This window comes from Manis javanica, chromosome 5 (assembly GCF_040802235.1).
Source record: "Manis javanica isolate MJ-LG chromosome 5, MJ_LKY, whole genome shotgun sequence".
Classification (NCBI taxonomy): domain Eukaryota; kingdom Metazoa; phylum Chordata; class Mammalia; order Pholidota; family Manidae; genus Manis; species Manis javanica.
Window position 1 is genome coordinate 50,125,287 of NC_133160.1, and position 13,719 is coordinate 50,139,005.

Sequence of the window (13,719 nt, forward strand, 5' to 3'; positions counted from 1 at the left end):
AGGCATGGGGGACAGACAAAAGATATAGTTTTTGTTCAGGAAAATGAGTTTGTGTCTATACCTTTCATCAGTGAGCATTTTTCTTTTATGATAAGGCCCACTGTGACTTATTTTCTGGCTTATTGTCCTTATCTGGAACATGTTTTATTTTTGGTACTGAGGAAACATCTACATGGGAGACAGGGTTTATCTAACACTTAAAAAATAATGAACTGTACAAAAAAAAAAAAATGACTGCCTTTCCAAAAGATTTTGTTCTTGTCCCAGAAGAGACACTGAGGTCTCATCTGCTTCATCAAGCCTTGTTCTTTCTGTTCCTCTACTATCCCTCAGGACATATTCCAGATCATGAAACTATTCCAAGGAGGCCCAAAGTTTGAATCAGGTTGATTGTAAATATCACGGCCACAGTGATGTTGGCAGCAGATCCTCTTGGGATTTGTGTAGTCAAGACCCCTGTTCTGTGGCTAGGCCCCTGCAGTCTACCCTTGTTTCCTTTGAAGCTCTATAGAAGGCTCTATTAGTTACCAACACATGAATGCTTGTGTCAGGATTAAGGAGGGAGGATGGGAGGCTGAACAGGGGACTTGAGAGCAGAAATAGGCAGATGATAGTGCCTAGCTCATGGCAGTGTGCCTGGAGACCCGCAGCAGAAACACTGCCCATTTCAAAGTAGGGTTACGTTCCCTTCCTGTGAATTTATCACTAGCAACCTATTTTCCTCAAAGCTTGCCCACCCCTTCACTCCTTTACTGCATTGCTATTATGAGGTGGGACAAACTGAATCATTCTCTTTTCATAACTGAAGAACTTGATACTCAGGAATATGCCCCACCAAAGTCCTACATAATATTTCTGACTTAGGAATGTGAACTTAAAGACTTAACTGAGTTGTTCCAGAAATAAGATGTGGCAGTGTCAGCAGGTACTGTGGGCAAGTCATAAGTTGACTAAAACCGTAAGCATACCAAACATTGTTGGCTGTCTGGATTCTTAGCAAACCTTGACCTTTTGTGATTTTTTTTATAAATGTACTTGACACTCTGTTGGCAATCTCTAGGAATATTCATGTTGGAGTGAGGAATACATAGTAAGGTCCACCGTGCATGATATTTAGAAGAGTTGTGTGGAAATAACTTTATCTTGGTGTTTTTCAAAATGGAGTCAGAATCATCTGGGGTGTTTGTTAGTAATACAAATGCAGGAACCTTTCTGCAGATCTGCTAAATCAAAATCCCTATGAAGTATATTAGCACAATCTGTTACTAATGGTGATTTAAGTCCTGAAGTTAGTGAGTGACTGATGCATATGAAAAGCAAAAGTAACTGAAATTGAGTTTATCTCTAAGAAAACATCCTTCTCCCCAGTTTGCATGAGACTAAAAGAAACAAATGGAACTACTTTAAGCACCATAGTCATATGGATGAGAGATACATGTTGTCTCTCATGTATATCGAAGCAAATAAAAGATTAATACCTCTATTAATCACCCTGGGCTGACATAATAAAATACCATGGTCTGAGTGGCTTACATAACAGAAATTTATTTTCTCATGATTCTGGAAGGTTAGGATGTCTGAGATCAATGTGCCGGATGATTCTATTGCTGGTGAAACTGTCTTCCTGGCTTGCGGATGTCTTGCTGTGTCCTTACATGGCTTTTCCTTGGCACTCAGGCAGAAAGAGAAAGCAAGCTTCAGTATCTTTTCCACTTTTGTTAGGACACCAGCCCTATAGGATTAAAACCCTACCCTTATGACCCCATTTAAACTTAGTTACTTTCAAAAAGGCTCTTTATCCAAATACAGACACATTGGGTCTTGGGGCTTCAACATATGAATTTTAAGGAATATACTTCAATTCATAACAATACCTCTTCTATAAAATGCTACATTTTAATCTTGAGTCTTACATAACCACCAGAGCATGGAATAAAATATAAATGAAAATACAAACTCTTTCCTCTCACATACATTTAATTACTTGTTTCCTAATCATATTATTACAAATTTCTCATCAAAGGAGGATTACGCAGAGGGTCAGAACATTATACTGGTTCAAACTTTTATTTGATAAACACATACACAGCAATAGAACAAAAAGTGTTAAAATCACATAATAGTATTAAGAACTCATTAAAGAAATCCTAACGTTGTCCTCAACAATGCTAATATATTAAGTGAAATACTGCCTTAGGTATCCTAAACTTTTTAATTTTGGAGTCATCTTTGACTCCTTTCTTCCTCTCATATAGTTAGTGTGTCAGCAAATCCTGTTGATTTTGACTTCTAAATAAGTCCAGATTCCGACAACTTGTGACCCCTTCGCTGTTGCCAACATTGTCTGTCACCTAGATTTTTAGAGTAGTTTCTTAAATGTCTCCCTGATTCCCTCTATCCCCACCCCTGGCCAGAATCATAATCTATTCTCAGCAGAATGTTTATTAAAATGTAACTCAGAACATGTCATTCCTCCAAGGGCTTCTTAGTTCCAGACAGTATAAATCCAGAACCTTTCAGTGACCTAATTTAAAGTCCTACAGATTCTGGCCCCTGTTACTTCCCTTACCTCAGTCTCTATTCCTCTTTTTTGCTCACTTTGATCCAGCCATGTTATCTTCCTTGCTGTTCATTGAACATCACAGGTACATTTCCAACTCAAGTCCTTGCACTTGGCTATTCAATCTATCTTTGTAGCATTTTCCTTATGCAACTGTATGCTTCACTCCCTCACTTACTTCTGGTCTTTATGCAGAACTTCACCTGCGAGCAGTCTTCTCTGCCACTGTACATAAACTTGCACTGCTTAGCTAAAACTTTCTGTCTACCTTCTCTGTGCTGTTTTTCCTTAGTACTTACCACTGTCCAACATCATATATGTATTTTACTTATTTATCTCATTTATTATCTATTTCCCTCACTAGAATTAAACTTAATAAGGGAAAGATATTTATCTATTCTCTTCTTTACACCAGTGCTTAGATCAGAGCCAGGAAAAATGAATGAGTGAATAAATGAAGTCAGTTTTACTTAGAAGAAATAAAATCCAAAATTGTCTCCTAAAAAGGAAAATGTTTGGCTACCTATAATGCTGTACAAACTGTTTGGTCTATAAAGACTGGAATAAGGAGGGAGGGAAGAGTATAGGATTGTGAAGGAAAGAGGAAGAATTAAAAAAAAAAAAAACCTTTGAAGTTAAGTAGCCAAGAAAAAAATGCTACTCTGGGAAAGACCTGGGAAGCAAAAATTTTCAAATCAGGTGATAGATGAGAAAACCTGTGTAAGTAACAGCCAACAGGATCACCTGAGACAGCCACAGTCCTTCCCTTTGCTGTGCCATGGAGATACCTCCGTGCTGTTAGGGCAGGAGGGTGGGGTGAGGGACATCCTCTGGAGAGGCTTTGTAGGACCTGAGTTCAGTTCAGTTCCTGCCTTGCCTCCCCCTTTTGTTTAATATGCAAATTATATTTTAATTCGGCACAGTCTTAATGATCCAAGTGGTGTTAATTTCTACAAAAGGAAGGAAAATGCCTTACTTACTATGACAGTGGCAAGGATAGTACAAGTGGAGTGATAATACATCTCCTTTGACTATGAACCTAACCTAACTAGTATTTTAATGACCTGCTGCCCTTCTCAGGTTATTTTGCCCCATTGCTTTGAAGTGGTGGTTTAAGTGGCCTTTCATCAATCAGCTATGGTCAGGGAAAAGGTATCTTGGGTATCTAAGGACCAGTCTCAAAAGGTTCTATCCCTCTATTTTCCCCAAATATAAAATTGAAGATAATATAGCTGATTTGACTTACCCTGTGGGATATTTCTAAGCATATAAAATTTATCATTCATTTATCAAACAGCATGACCTCCTATGTTCTAGGCATTCTGCTAGGTTCTAGGTATTCAGTAATTTACCCAATAGACACAGATGCTGCCTTCCAAGGAAGTAATCAATAAAAAAATAAACACTGTATTGTTGGTCAGATGGCTCTGTAGGCTGTAGAAGAAACTGAAACAAGGTGCAAAGACTAGGGATCATGGGTGGTGGCCATTTTATACCAGGTGGCCAAGGACAAACTCACCAGTAATGTTGTATTTGAGCTGGAAAGTGCAGAAAATAAGGAAGCAAGATATGCAGAAATATGAGAGGAGCCAGACTTCTAGGTCGAGGGAGTAACAAAAGCAAGGCCCTAAGGTGGCAGCATGCTTATTGTGCTGGAGTAACACCTAGGAGGCCAGTGTGCCTGAAGCTGGGGGGTTGAGGAGGAGAGTGGTAGGAGTGGAGGACAGATTCACGGAGTGGCATACAGACTGTGTGCTCCCAAGTGCGCCGTTAGAATCAGAGATGGATGTGAAGACAGTTGAGGGTTTTTGAGTATAGGTGTGAGATGATCTGATTCATGTTTCAAGAGGACCATTCTGGCTGCTGTGTTGAGGCCTGAAAGGAGGCAAGGCTAGGAGAATGAAGCTCGGTTGTTATAAAGATTCTGAGTAGCAATGAAGGTGAGTTGGATCATGGCAGTACTAATAGAGAAAGTGAAATGTGGCCACCCTCCAGGTGCAAAGGGTAGCCAGAGAATAGAACTGCCTGTTTTATAAGGAACATGGAGAGAAGCAGGTGGAGGAGGATAGGCGAATCTGAGACATTGACTTTGAAGTTCCTCTTCAGCATCAATATATGTCAGCACTTAGAAATCTGGGTCTGGAATTAAGCTGGGATTGATCAAGCTGGAGTTTGAGAGTCATGAGATGGTATTTGGATGGTGTTTAAACCATGAGACTGAATGTGATCACAAAAGCATGGCAGTTCTTCTTTTTATACTCTTAAAATTTAAAGTATATGGATTTTACTGTATTAGAGCTTTTGCTCATTTGGATTATATCTATAGACATTTATTATATTAGAAATACAAACAAGAAAAGTTTAAAACAGAAAAGTACACAAGCACACATACCCTTAGCCATCAAGTGATCATGTAATAGAGCCTCTAAAAAATTACACTGTATGCTTATAAGAGGAAGAGAGGGAAACAGACAAATAATCTGTTAATATGAAGGTAATTTTATCTTCACCCTGTGCTAGATGCTAGAGAGGATACAAAGACAAAAGTTACCAGGGACTCCCAGGCGACTCCAGACCAAACTTTGAGGACCATTGACAGGGAATAAACTAACAGATGTGAAAGTGCTTTGCCAATAAGTTTTGGTCTTTCATGGATCCATACACAGCTTTATGCTCATTGTCCTTACAGTTTGGCTAGTCTTCTAGCCCAGTGCATGGCAAGTTGATATATTAGATAACATTCAAAACCATTAAGCTCCAGGAATTGTATGTATCGTATGTTTCTTCTCCTTGGCCACACTTTCCATCAAATGACACTTTCTAAAGTATTCAAAACACAAGGGCTCATGGTGCTATGTTTGGTACAAAAAGTATGTTGTGTTTTTTATTCTTCCTTAAATCACAGATGTGAAGTCACTGCAATGAGAACACACACCATATATCTATAATGTTGCAAATATCTATCATAATGAAAGCAATGAATAGAATATACAGCTTGAGCCTCCTTAAGCGCAGATTCCACACCATTTAATCTTTGCATTCTTTGTAGCATCTAGTACTGTGTAAAAAGGATTCTAAGGCAATGTAAGACATGAAACCATAAAACTCTTAGAAGAAAACATAGGCAAAATCTCTTGAACATAGAAAAATTTTTTCCTGGACACATCTCCTCAGGCAAGGGAAACAAATCAGAAATGAACAAGTGGGACTACATCAAACTAAAAAGCTTCTGTACAGCTGGACACCATCAACAGAACAAAAGGCAACCTACAGTATGGGAGAATATATTCATAAATGAATTATCTGATAAGGGGTTAACATTAAAAATACATGAGCAACTCTTATGCCTCAACACCCCCAAAAACAAATAACCTGATTAAAAAATGGGTGGAGTAGCTAAATACAGATGGCCAACAGGCAAACAAAAAGATGCTCCACATTACTAATCATCAGGGAAATGCAAATCAAAACCACAATGAGATATCACCTCACACCATTTAGAATGGTCACTATCCAAAAGACAAGAAATAACAAGTGTTGGTGAGGATGTGGAAAAAAAGGAACTCTCCTACACTGTTGGGAATATCAGTTGGTATAGCCACTGGTTATACCAAAACAAGAAATAGAAATAACATTCAACCCAATGATTCCACTTCTAGGAATTTAACTGAAGAAAACAAAATCCCTGATTCAAAAAGATAGATGCACCCCTATGTTTATTGCCACATTATTTACAATAACCAAGATATGGAAGCAACTTAAGTGTCCATCAATAGATGAATGGATAAAGAAAAGGTGGTACATATATACACAGTGGAATATTATTCAGCCATAAAAAAGAAATCCTACCATAACAACACTGATGGATCTAGAGGGTATTATGCTTAGTGAAATAAGCCAGGCAGAGAAAGACAAATACCATATGATTTCAATTATTTGTGGAATCTAAAAACAAAACAAAATAAAATGAACAAAACAGCAGCAGACTAAGAGATACTGAGAAGTGACTGGTGGTTACCATGGGGGAGGGTTGGGGTCAGTGGGTGGGGACAGTGAGGGTGATAAAGGGGCACAAAAATTCTCAGTCATAATATAAGTTGATCATGGGATAGTAGTAGAGCATGGAGAATGATTCTGTAACATCTTCCTGTGTTTACAGATAATAACTGTACTAGAGGGGATGAGGATTTAATATGGATAACTGGTGGAACCACTGTGTTGTATATTTGAAACCAATACAAGATTATATATCAATGATACTTCAATAAAAAAATGATTCTAACATCAACTCTTTTAAAAAATAAATAGAGCAAGCTATAAGGAATTAATAAATTTGGTTCTTGTCTTCAAAAACCTTTCAACCTAAACAGAGTCACAGAAGGTAAACAAGTAGAGAAAATAATTCCTGAGTCCAAACATGAAAATATTAACTTATTAGTAAATATCTGTTGGATATTTTCTGTTTATACTCCATGGATTTAAATTGTGAGAGTATTCTGAATAGCAGAGCTTTAAAATTCAAAAATATTGCAAAATAAGAGTGTTATTAGGTTGAAATTGAACTGAATATCTACCTTCCAGTATAGATGGAAGATTTAGTGTGTTAAAACTTTATATCTGCATATCTATTTGGTAAAGTAATCCAGGCTTTCTACTGGGAAACAGAAAGTTGTCTTTGATTACAAAGATGCAGGACTGCCTCCATATAGGGAAGCAGTTCCCCAGGAGAATAGCCTGATCCCCATGAACTGTGGACGTCTACACTAAAGGGTTGAATCTAAACCATTTCTGTGAGTTACATCATAGGTGATCCTCTTTTGGAGTGATGGCTCATCGCTATCTACTTAGTTATGTGGAAGGATGTTGCTGACACATAGTGAAAGGATTAAAGACCAGTCTGAGAATATTGGATTTCATTGGGCAGTAAATAATTATTATACACTCTAATGCAGAATATTGATATGATGGATATAATGCTTACGGAAGTCTATGGTAACACCCCTATGTAGTCTGAAAGGACTAGAGGAATAGAGGAAATAGGAGAAATAAAGCCTTGTAAGTATGTCCAAGCGTCATGGCACATTACTCTAGTGATTAGGAATTATATTTCCAAAATAGCTGTGGATTAAAAGAAGGGATGGCTTCTAACCTCTGGTTGGTCAGGAAAATGATGTAGAGAACATTTTTTAAGAGCTATTTGCAGTTATTCATTCTTTCAATAAACTAGGACCCTCAATATAAGCACTAAAGAAATTATGAAAGCATATTTTTTCACCCATCAGAAGTCTTCTGAGTAATATGATGAATTTTATAATAGTGGAATAAGTAATAGACTAAGAATACAGAAAGTAACATTTAAATCAATGTTTTAAATTATTTGTCTTGCTTCTCAAAATGCTTGACCTCAGTGACCTCAGTGGCCATGATTCTCAAAGGGGGCCAGTGTCTGGAGGGGGGAGAGTGGAAGGAGGCAGATAGGACAGTTAAAAATTAGCCCAAGCAATTCTGATACCACGTCCTGGGGAGGTGGGGGTGGAACCTGTGGAGTACCTGGAGCAAAGCCATGCACATCTCAGAAGGACAGTGGCTTTCCTTAGAACTCTTTACCAAAACAACTTTCTGGGTTATACATTGTTTTTATTTGCATTGATTTATATCTGATGTATTTGCTCTGAAAATTGACTCTCCTCCTCCCCTAGAACCTTCCTTAGTTTTTTCTTTTTGGCTACAGATAGAAGGAAAGTTATTTGAAGAAACAGTGCTGGGGTCTCTCTGTGTGAAAATAGGTTTCTTGTTAACCTCATGTATCCAGAAGAGTTTTGCTTCCTCTGTTACAGTTTCATAGGAAACAGAAGGACAGTTCCACACTTAGTGTCTGGGATATTGACTCCCTCTCATGGTTCACTCATTAGGAATGTGACAATATGCTCTTCTGTGTCTCTTTTCTCTTTTTGGCCAAAGAAGCATTGGTTCTGTAAAGGCTTATGAACTTAATCTATTACTTATGGATTAATAGATATACTGGATCAGCTTATCTATAAATAGTTCTCATACTTTATGAGCCAGCATTTATATTGCTTTGCTGGAGGCAAAAATCGTTTGCCTTATATAATTAGATGCTACAACATATTGTATTTATTTTATTTTATTTTTATTAAGGTATCATTGTTATACATTCTTATGAAAGTTTCACAAGAAAAACAATGTGGTTACTACATTCACCCTTATTATTGAGTACCCCCCATACACCATTGCAGTAACTGTCCATCAGTATAGTAAGATGTCACAGAGTCCCTATTTATCTTCTCTGTGCTACACTGTCTTCCCGTGATCCCATACACACCATGTGCACAAATCATGATACCCCACAATCCCCTTCTCCCTCCCTCCCCACCCACCCACCCTGACCTCTTCCCTTTGGTGACCACTAGTCCCTTCTTGGAGTCTGTGAGTCTGCTGCTATTTAGTTTCTTCAGTTTTGCTTCATTGTTATACTCCACTAATGAGGGAAATCATTTGGTATTTGTCTTTGCCTGACTTACTTCACTGAACATAAAACCCTCTAGCTCCATCCCTGTTGTTGCAAATGGTAGGATTTGTTTCTTGCTTATGGATGAATAGTATTCCATTGTGTATATGTCCCACATCTCATTTATCCATTCATCTACTGATGGACACTTAGGTTGCTTCCATGTCTTTGCTATTGTAAATAGTACTGCAGTAAACATGGGGGTGCATACATCTTTTTGAATCTGAGAAGTTGTTTTCATTGGGTAAATTCCTAGGAGTGAAATTCCAGGGTCAAATGGTATTGCTATTTTCAGTTTTTTGAGAAACCTCCATATTGCTTTCCACAATGGTTGAACTAGTTTATATTCCCACCCACAGTTTAGGAGAGTTCCCTTTTCTCCACATCCTTGCCAACATTTGTTATTCCTAGTCTTTTCTGCATTGGCTATACTAACTGGTGTGAGGTGATATCTCATTGTGGTTTTAACTTGAATTTCCCTGATGATTAGTGATGTGGAGCATCTTTTCATGTGTCTGTTGATTATCTGAATTTCTTCATTGGAGAACTGCCTCTTCATATCCTCTGCCTATTTGTATTCAGGTTATTTGCTTTTAGGGTGTTGCAGCATATAAGTTCTTTATATATTTTGGATGTTAACCCCTTGTCAGATATGTCATTTACAAATACGTTCTCCCATACTGTAGGATGCCTTTTTGTTTTGTTGAATATATCCTTTGCTGTACAAAAACTTTTTAGTTTGATATAGTGCCATAAGTTCATTTTGCTTTTGTTTCCCTTGCTTGAAGAGATGGGTTCAGGAAGAAGTTGCTCATGCTTATATTCAGGAGATGTTTGTCTATGTTGTCTTCTAAGAGTTTTATGGTTTCATGACTTACATTCAAGTCTAAATCCATTTCGAGTTTACTTTTGTGTATGGGGTTAAACCATAATCCAGTTTCATTCTCTTGCATGTAGCTGTCTGGCTTAGCCAACACCAGCTGTTGAAGAGGCTGTAATTTCCCCATTGTATGTCCATGGCTCTTTTATCATATGTTAATTGACCATATATGTTTGGGTTTCTATCAGGGGTCTCTAGTCTGTTGCATTGGTCTATGGGTCTGTTCTTGTGCCAGTACCAAATTGTCTTGATTACTGTGGCTTTGTAGTAGAGCTTGAAGTTGGGGTGCGTAATTCCCCCTGCTTCATTCTTCCTTCTCAGGGTTGCTTTGGCTCTTCAAGGTCTTTTGTGGTTCCATATGAATTTTAGGACGATTTTCTCTAGTTTATTGAAGAATGCTATTGATATTTTTGATAGGAATTGCATTAAATCTATAGATTGCTTAGGGAGGATGGCCATTTTGACAATATTAATTCTTCCTATCCATGAGCACGGGGTGTGTTTCCATTTATTGGTATCTTAAGTTTCTCTCATGAGTGTCTTTTAGATTTCAGAGTATAGGCCTTTCACTTCCTTGGTTAGGTTTATTCCTAGGTATTTTATTCTTTTTGATGCAATTGTGAATGGAATTGTTTTTCTGATTTTTCTCTCTGCTAGTTTATTGTTAGTGTATAGGAATGCCACAGATTTCTGTGTATTAATTTTTATATCCTGCAACTTTTCTGAATTCAGATATTAGATCTAGTAGTGTTGAGGTGGATTCTTTAGGGTTTTTTATGTATAATATCATGTCATCTGAAAACAGGGAGAGTTTATCTTCTTCCTTGCCAATCTAGATGCCTTTTATTTCTTTGTGTTGTCTGATTGCTGTGGCTAGGACCTCTAGTACTATGTTGAATAGAAATGGGGACAGTGGGCTTCTTTGTCTTGTTCCTGATATTAAAGGAAAAGCTTTCAGCTTCTCACTGTTAAGTGTAATGTTGGCTGTGGGTTTGTCATATATGCCCTTTATTATGTTGAGGTACTTGCCCTGTATACCCATTTTGTTGAGAGTTTTTATCATGAAGGGATGTTGAATTTTGTCAAATGCTTTTTCATCATCTATGGAGATGATTGTGTGTGCTTTTTGTCCTACTTTTTTTCATGTGGTGAATGATGTTGATGCGTTTTCGAATGTTGTAGCATCCTTCCATCCCTGGAATAAATCCTACTTAATCATGGTGGATGACCTTTTGGATGTATTTTTGAATTCAGTTTGCTAATATTTTGTTGAGTATTTTTACATGTATGTTCATTTGGGATATTGCTCTGTAATTTTCTCTTTTTCTTCTGTCTTTGCCTGGTTTCAGTATTAGAGTGATGCTGGCCTCATAGAATGAGATTCGAGGTATTCCCTCCTCTTATATTTTTTGGAAAATTTTAAGGAGAATTGGTATTAGGTCTTCACTAAATGTTTGATAAAATTCAGTGATGAAGCTGTCTGGTCCAGGAGTTTTGCTCTTATGTAGGTTTTTCATTACCAGTTCAATTTCATTGCTGGTAATTGGTCTGTTCAGATTTTCTGTTTCTTCCTTGGTCAACCTTGGAAGCTTGTATTTTTCTAGAAACTTTTCCATTTCTTCTAGGTTATCCAGTCTGTTAGCATATAATTTTTCATAATATTCTCAAATAATTCTTTGTATTTCTGTGGTGTCCACAGTGATTTTTCCTTTCTCATTCTGATTCTGTTTATTTGAGTAGACTCTCTTTTCTTCTTGATAAGTCTGGCTGGGGGTTTATCTATTTAGTTTATTTTCTCAAAGAACTGGCTCTTGCTTTCACTGATTCTTTCTATTGTTTTATTATTCTCAATTTTATTTATTTCTGCTCTAATCTTTATTATGTCCCTGCTTCTACTGACTTTGTGCCTCATTTGTTGTTCTTTTTCTAGTTTTATTAATTGTGAATTTTTACTGTTTATATGGAATTGTTCTTCTTTCCTGAGGTAGACCTGTATTGCAATATACTTTCCTCTTAGCACAGCCTTGGCTGCATCCCACTGATTTTGTGGTGTTGAATTATTGTTGTCATTTGTCTCCATATATTGATTGATCTCTGTTTTTATTTGGTCACTGGTCAATTGGTTATTTAGGAGCATGTTGTGAAGCCTCCTTGTGTTTGTGGGAGTTTTCATATTCTTTGAATAATTTATTTCTAATTTCATACTTTTGTTGTCTGAGAAACTGATTAGTACAATTTCAATCTTTTTGAATTTACTGAGGCTCTTTTTCTGGCCTAGTATCTGATCTATTCTTGAAAACCTTCCTTGTGCACTTGAGAAGAATGTGTATTCTGTTGCTTTTGGGTGTAGAGTTCTGTAGATGTCTATTAGGTCCATCTTTTGTATTGTGTTGTTCAGTGCCTCTGTGTCCTTACTTATTTTCTGTCTGGTTGATCTGTCCTTCAGAGTGAATGGAGTGTTGAGGTCTCCTTAAAGGAATGCATTGCATTCTATTTCTCCTTTTAATTCTGTTAGACTTTGTTTCACTTATGTGGGTGCTCCTGTGTTGGGTGCATAAATATTTATAATGGTTATATCTTCTTGTTGGATTAACCCCTTTCTCATTATGTAATGTTCGTATTTGTCTCTTATGACTTTCTTTGTTTTGAAGTCTATTTTGTGTAATACATACTGCAACTCCTGCTTTTTTCTCTGTGTTAGGTGCATGAAATATCTTTTCCCATCCCCTCACTTTTAGTCTGTATATTTCTTTGGGTTTAAAGTGAGTCTCTTGTAGGCAGCATATAGATGTGTCTTGTTCTTTTATCCATTCAGGGACTCTATGTCTTTTAAATGGTGCATTCAGTCCATTTACATTTAGGGTGATTATTGATATGTATGTACTTATTGCCATTGCTGGCTTTAGATTCTTGGTTACAAAAGGTTCAAGGTTAACTTCCTTACTATCTAAGAGTCTAACCTAACTCACTTAATATGCTGTTACAAACACAATCTAAAGGTTCTTTTTTTTTCTTTGCCCCCTTTTTGGTCCTCCTCCATTCTTTATATATTAGGTATCATATTCTGTATTCTTTTTCTGTCCCTTGATTGACTTTGGGGATAGTTAATTTAACTTTGCATGTGCTTAGTAGTTGGCTGTTCTACTTTTTTTTACTATGGTTTTATTACCTCTGGTGACAGCTATTAATCCTTAGGAACACTTCCATCTATAGCAGTTCCTCCAAAGTAGACTGTAGAGATGGTTTTTGGGTGGTAAACTCCCTCAGCTTTGGCTTATCTGGAAATTGTTTATTCCCTCCTTCAAATTTAAATGATAATTTTGCCGGATAAAGTAATCTTGGTTCCAGGCCCTTCTCCATCATTGCATTAAATACATCATGCCACTACCTTCTGGCCTGTAAGGTTTCTGCTGAGAAGTCTGATGTTAGCCTGATGGGCTTTCCTTTGTATGTGATCTTATTTCTCTCTCTCTGGCTGTTTTTAATAGTCTGTCCTTATCCTTGATCTTTGCCATTTTAATTGTTATATATCTTGGTGTTGTCTTCCTTGGGTCCCTTGTGTTGGGAGATCTGTGCACCTCCATAGCCTGAGAGACTATCTCCTTCCCTAGATTGGGGAAGTTTTCAGCAATTACCTCCTCAAAAACACTTTCTATCCTTTTCTCTGTCTCTTCTTCTTCTGGCACTCCTATTATGTGAATAATGTTCCTTTTGGATTGCTCACACAGTTCTCTCAGTATTCTTTCATTC

At 37.2% G+C, this 13,719-nt stretch overlaps 1 protein-coding gene across 11 annotated transcripts in view; it reads left to right on the forward strand.

Annotated features, from left to right (window-relative positions):
• INPP4B (inositol polyphosphate-4-phosphatase type II B) overlaps positions 1-13,719 on the forward strand; it is a 910,826-nt gene that overhangs the window by 654,331 nt on the left and 242,776 nt on the right. The window lies entirely within an intron of this gene.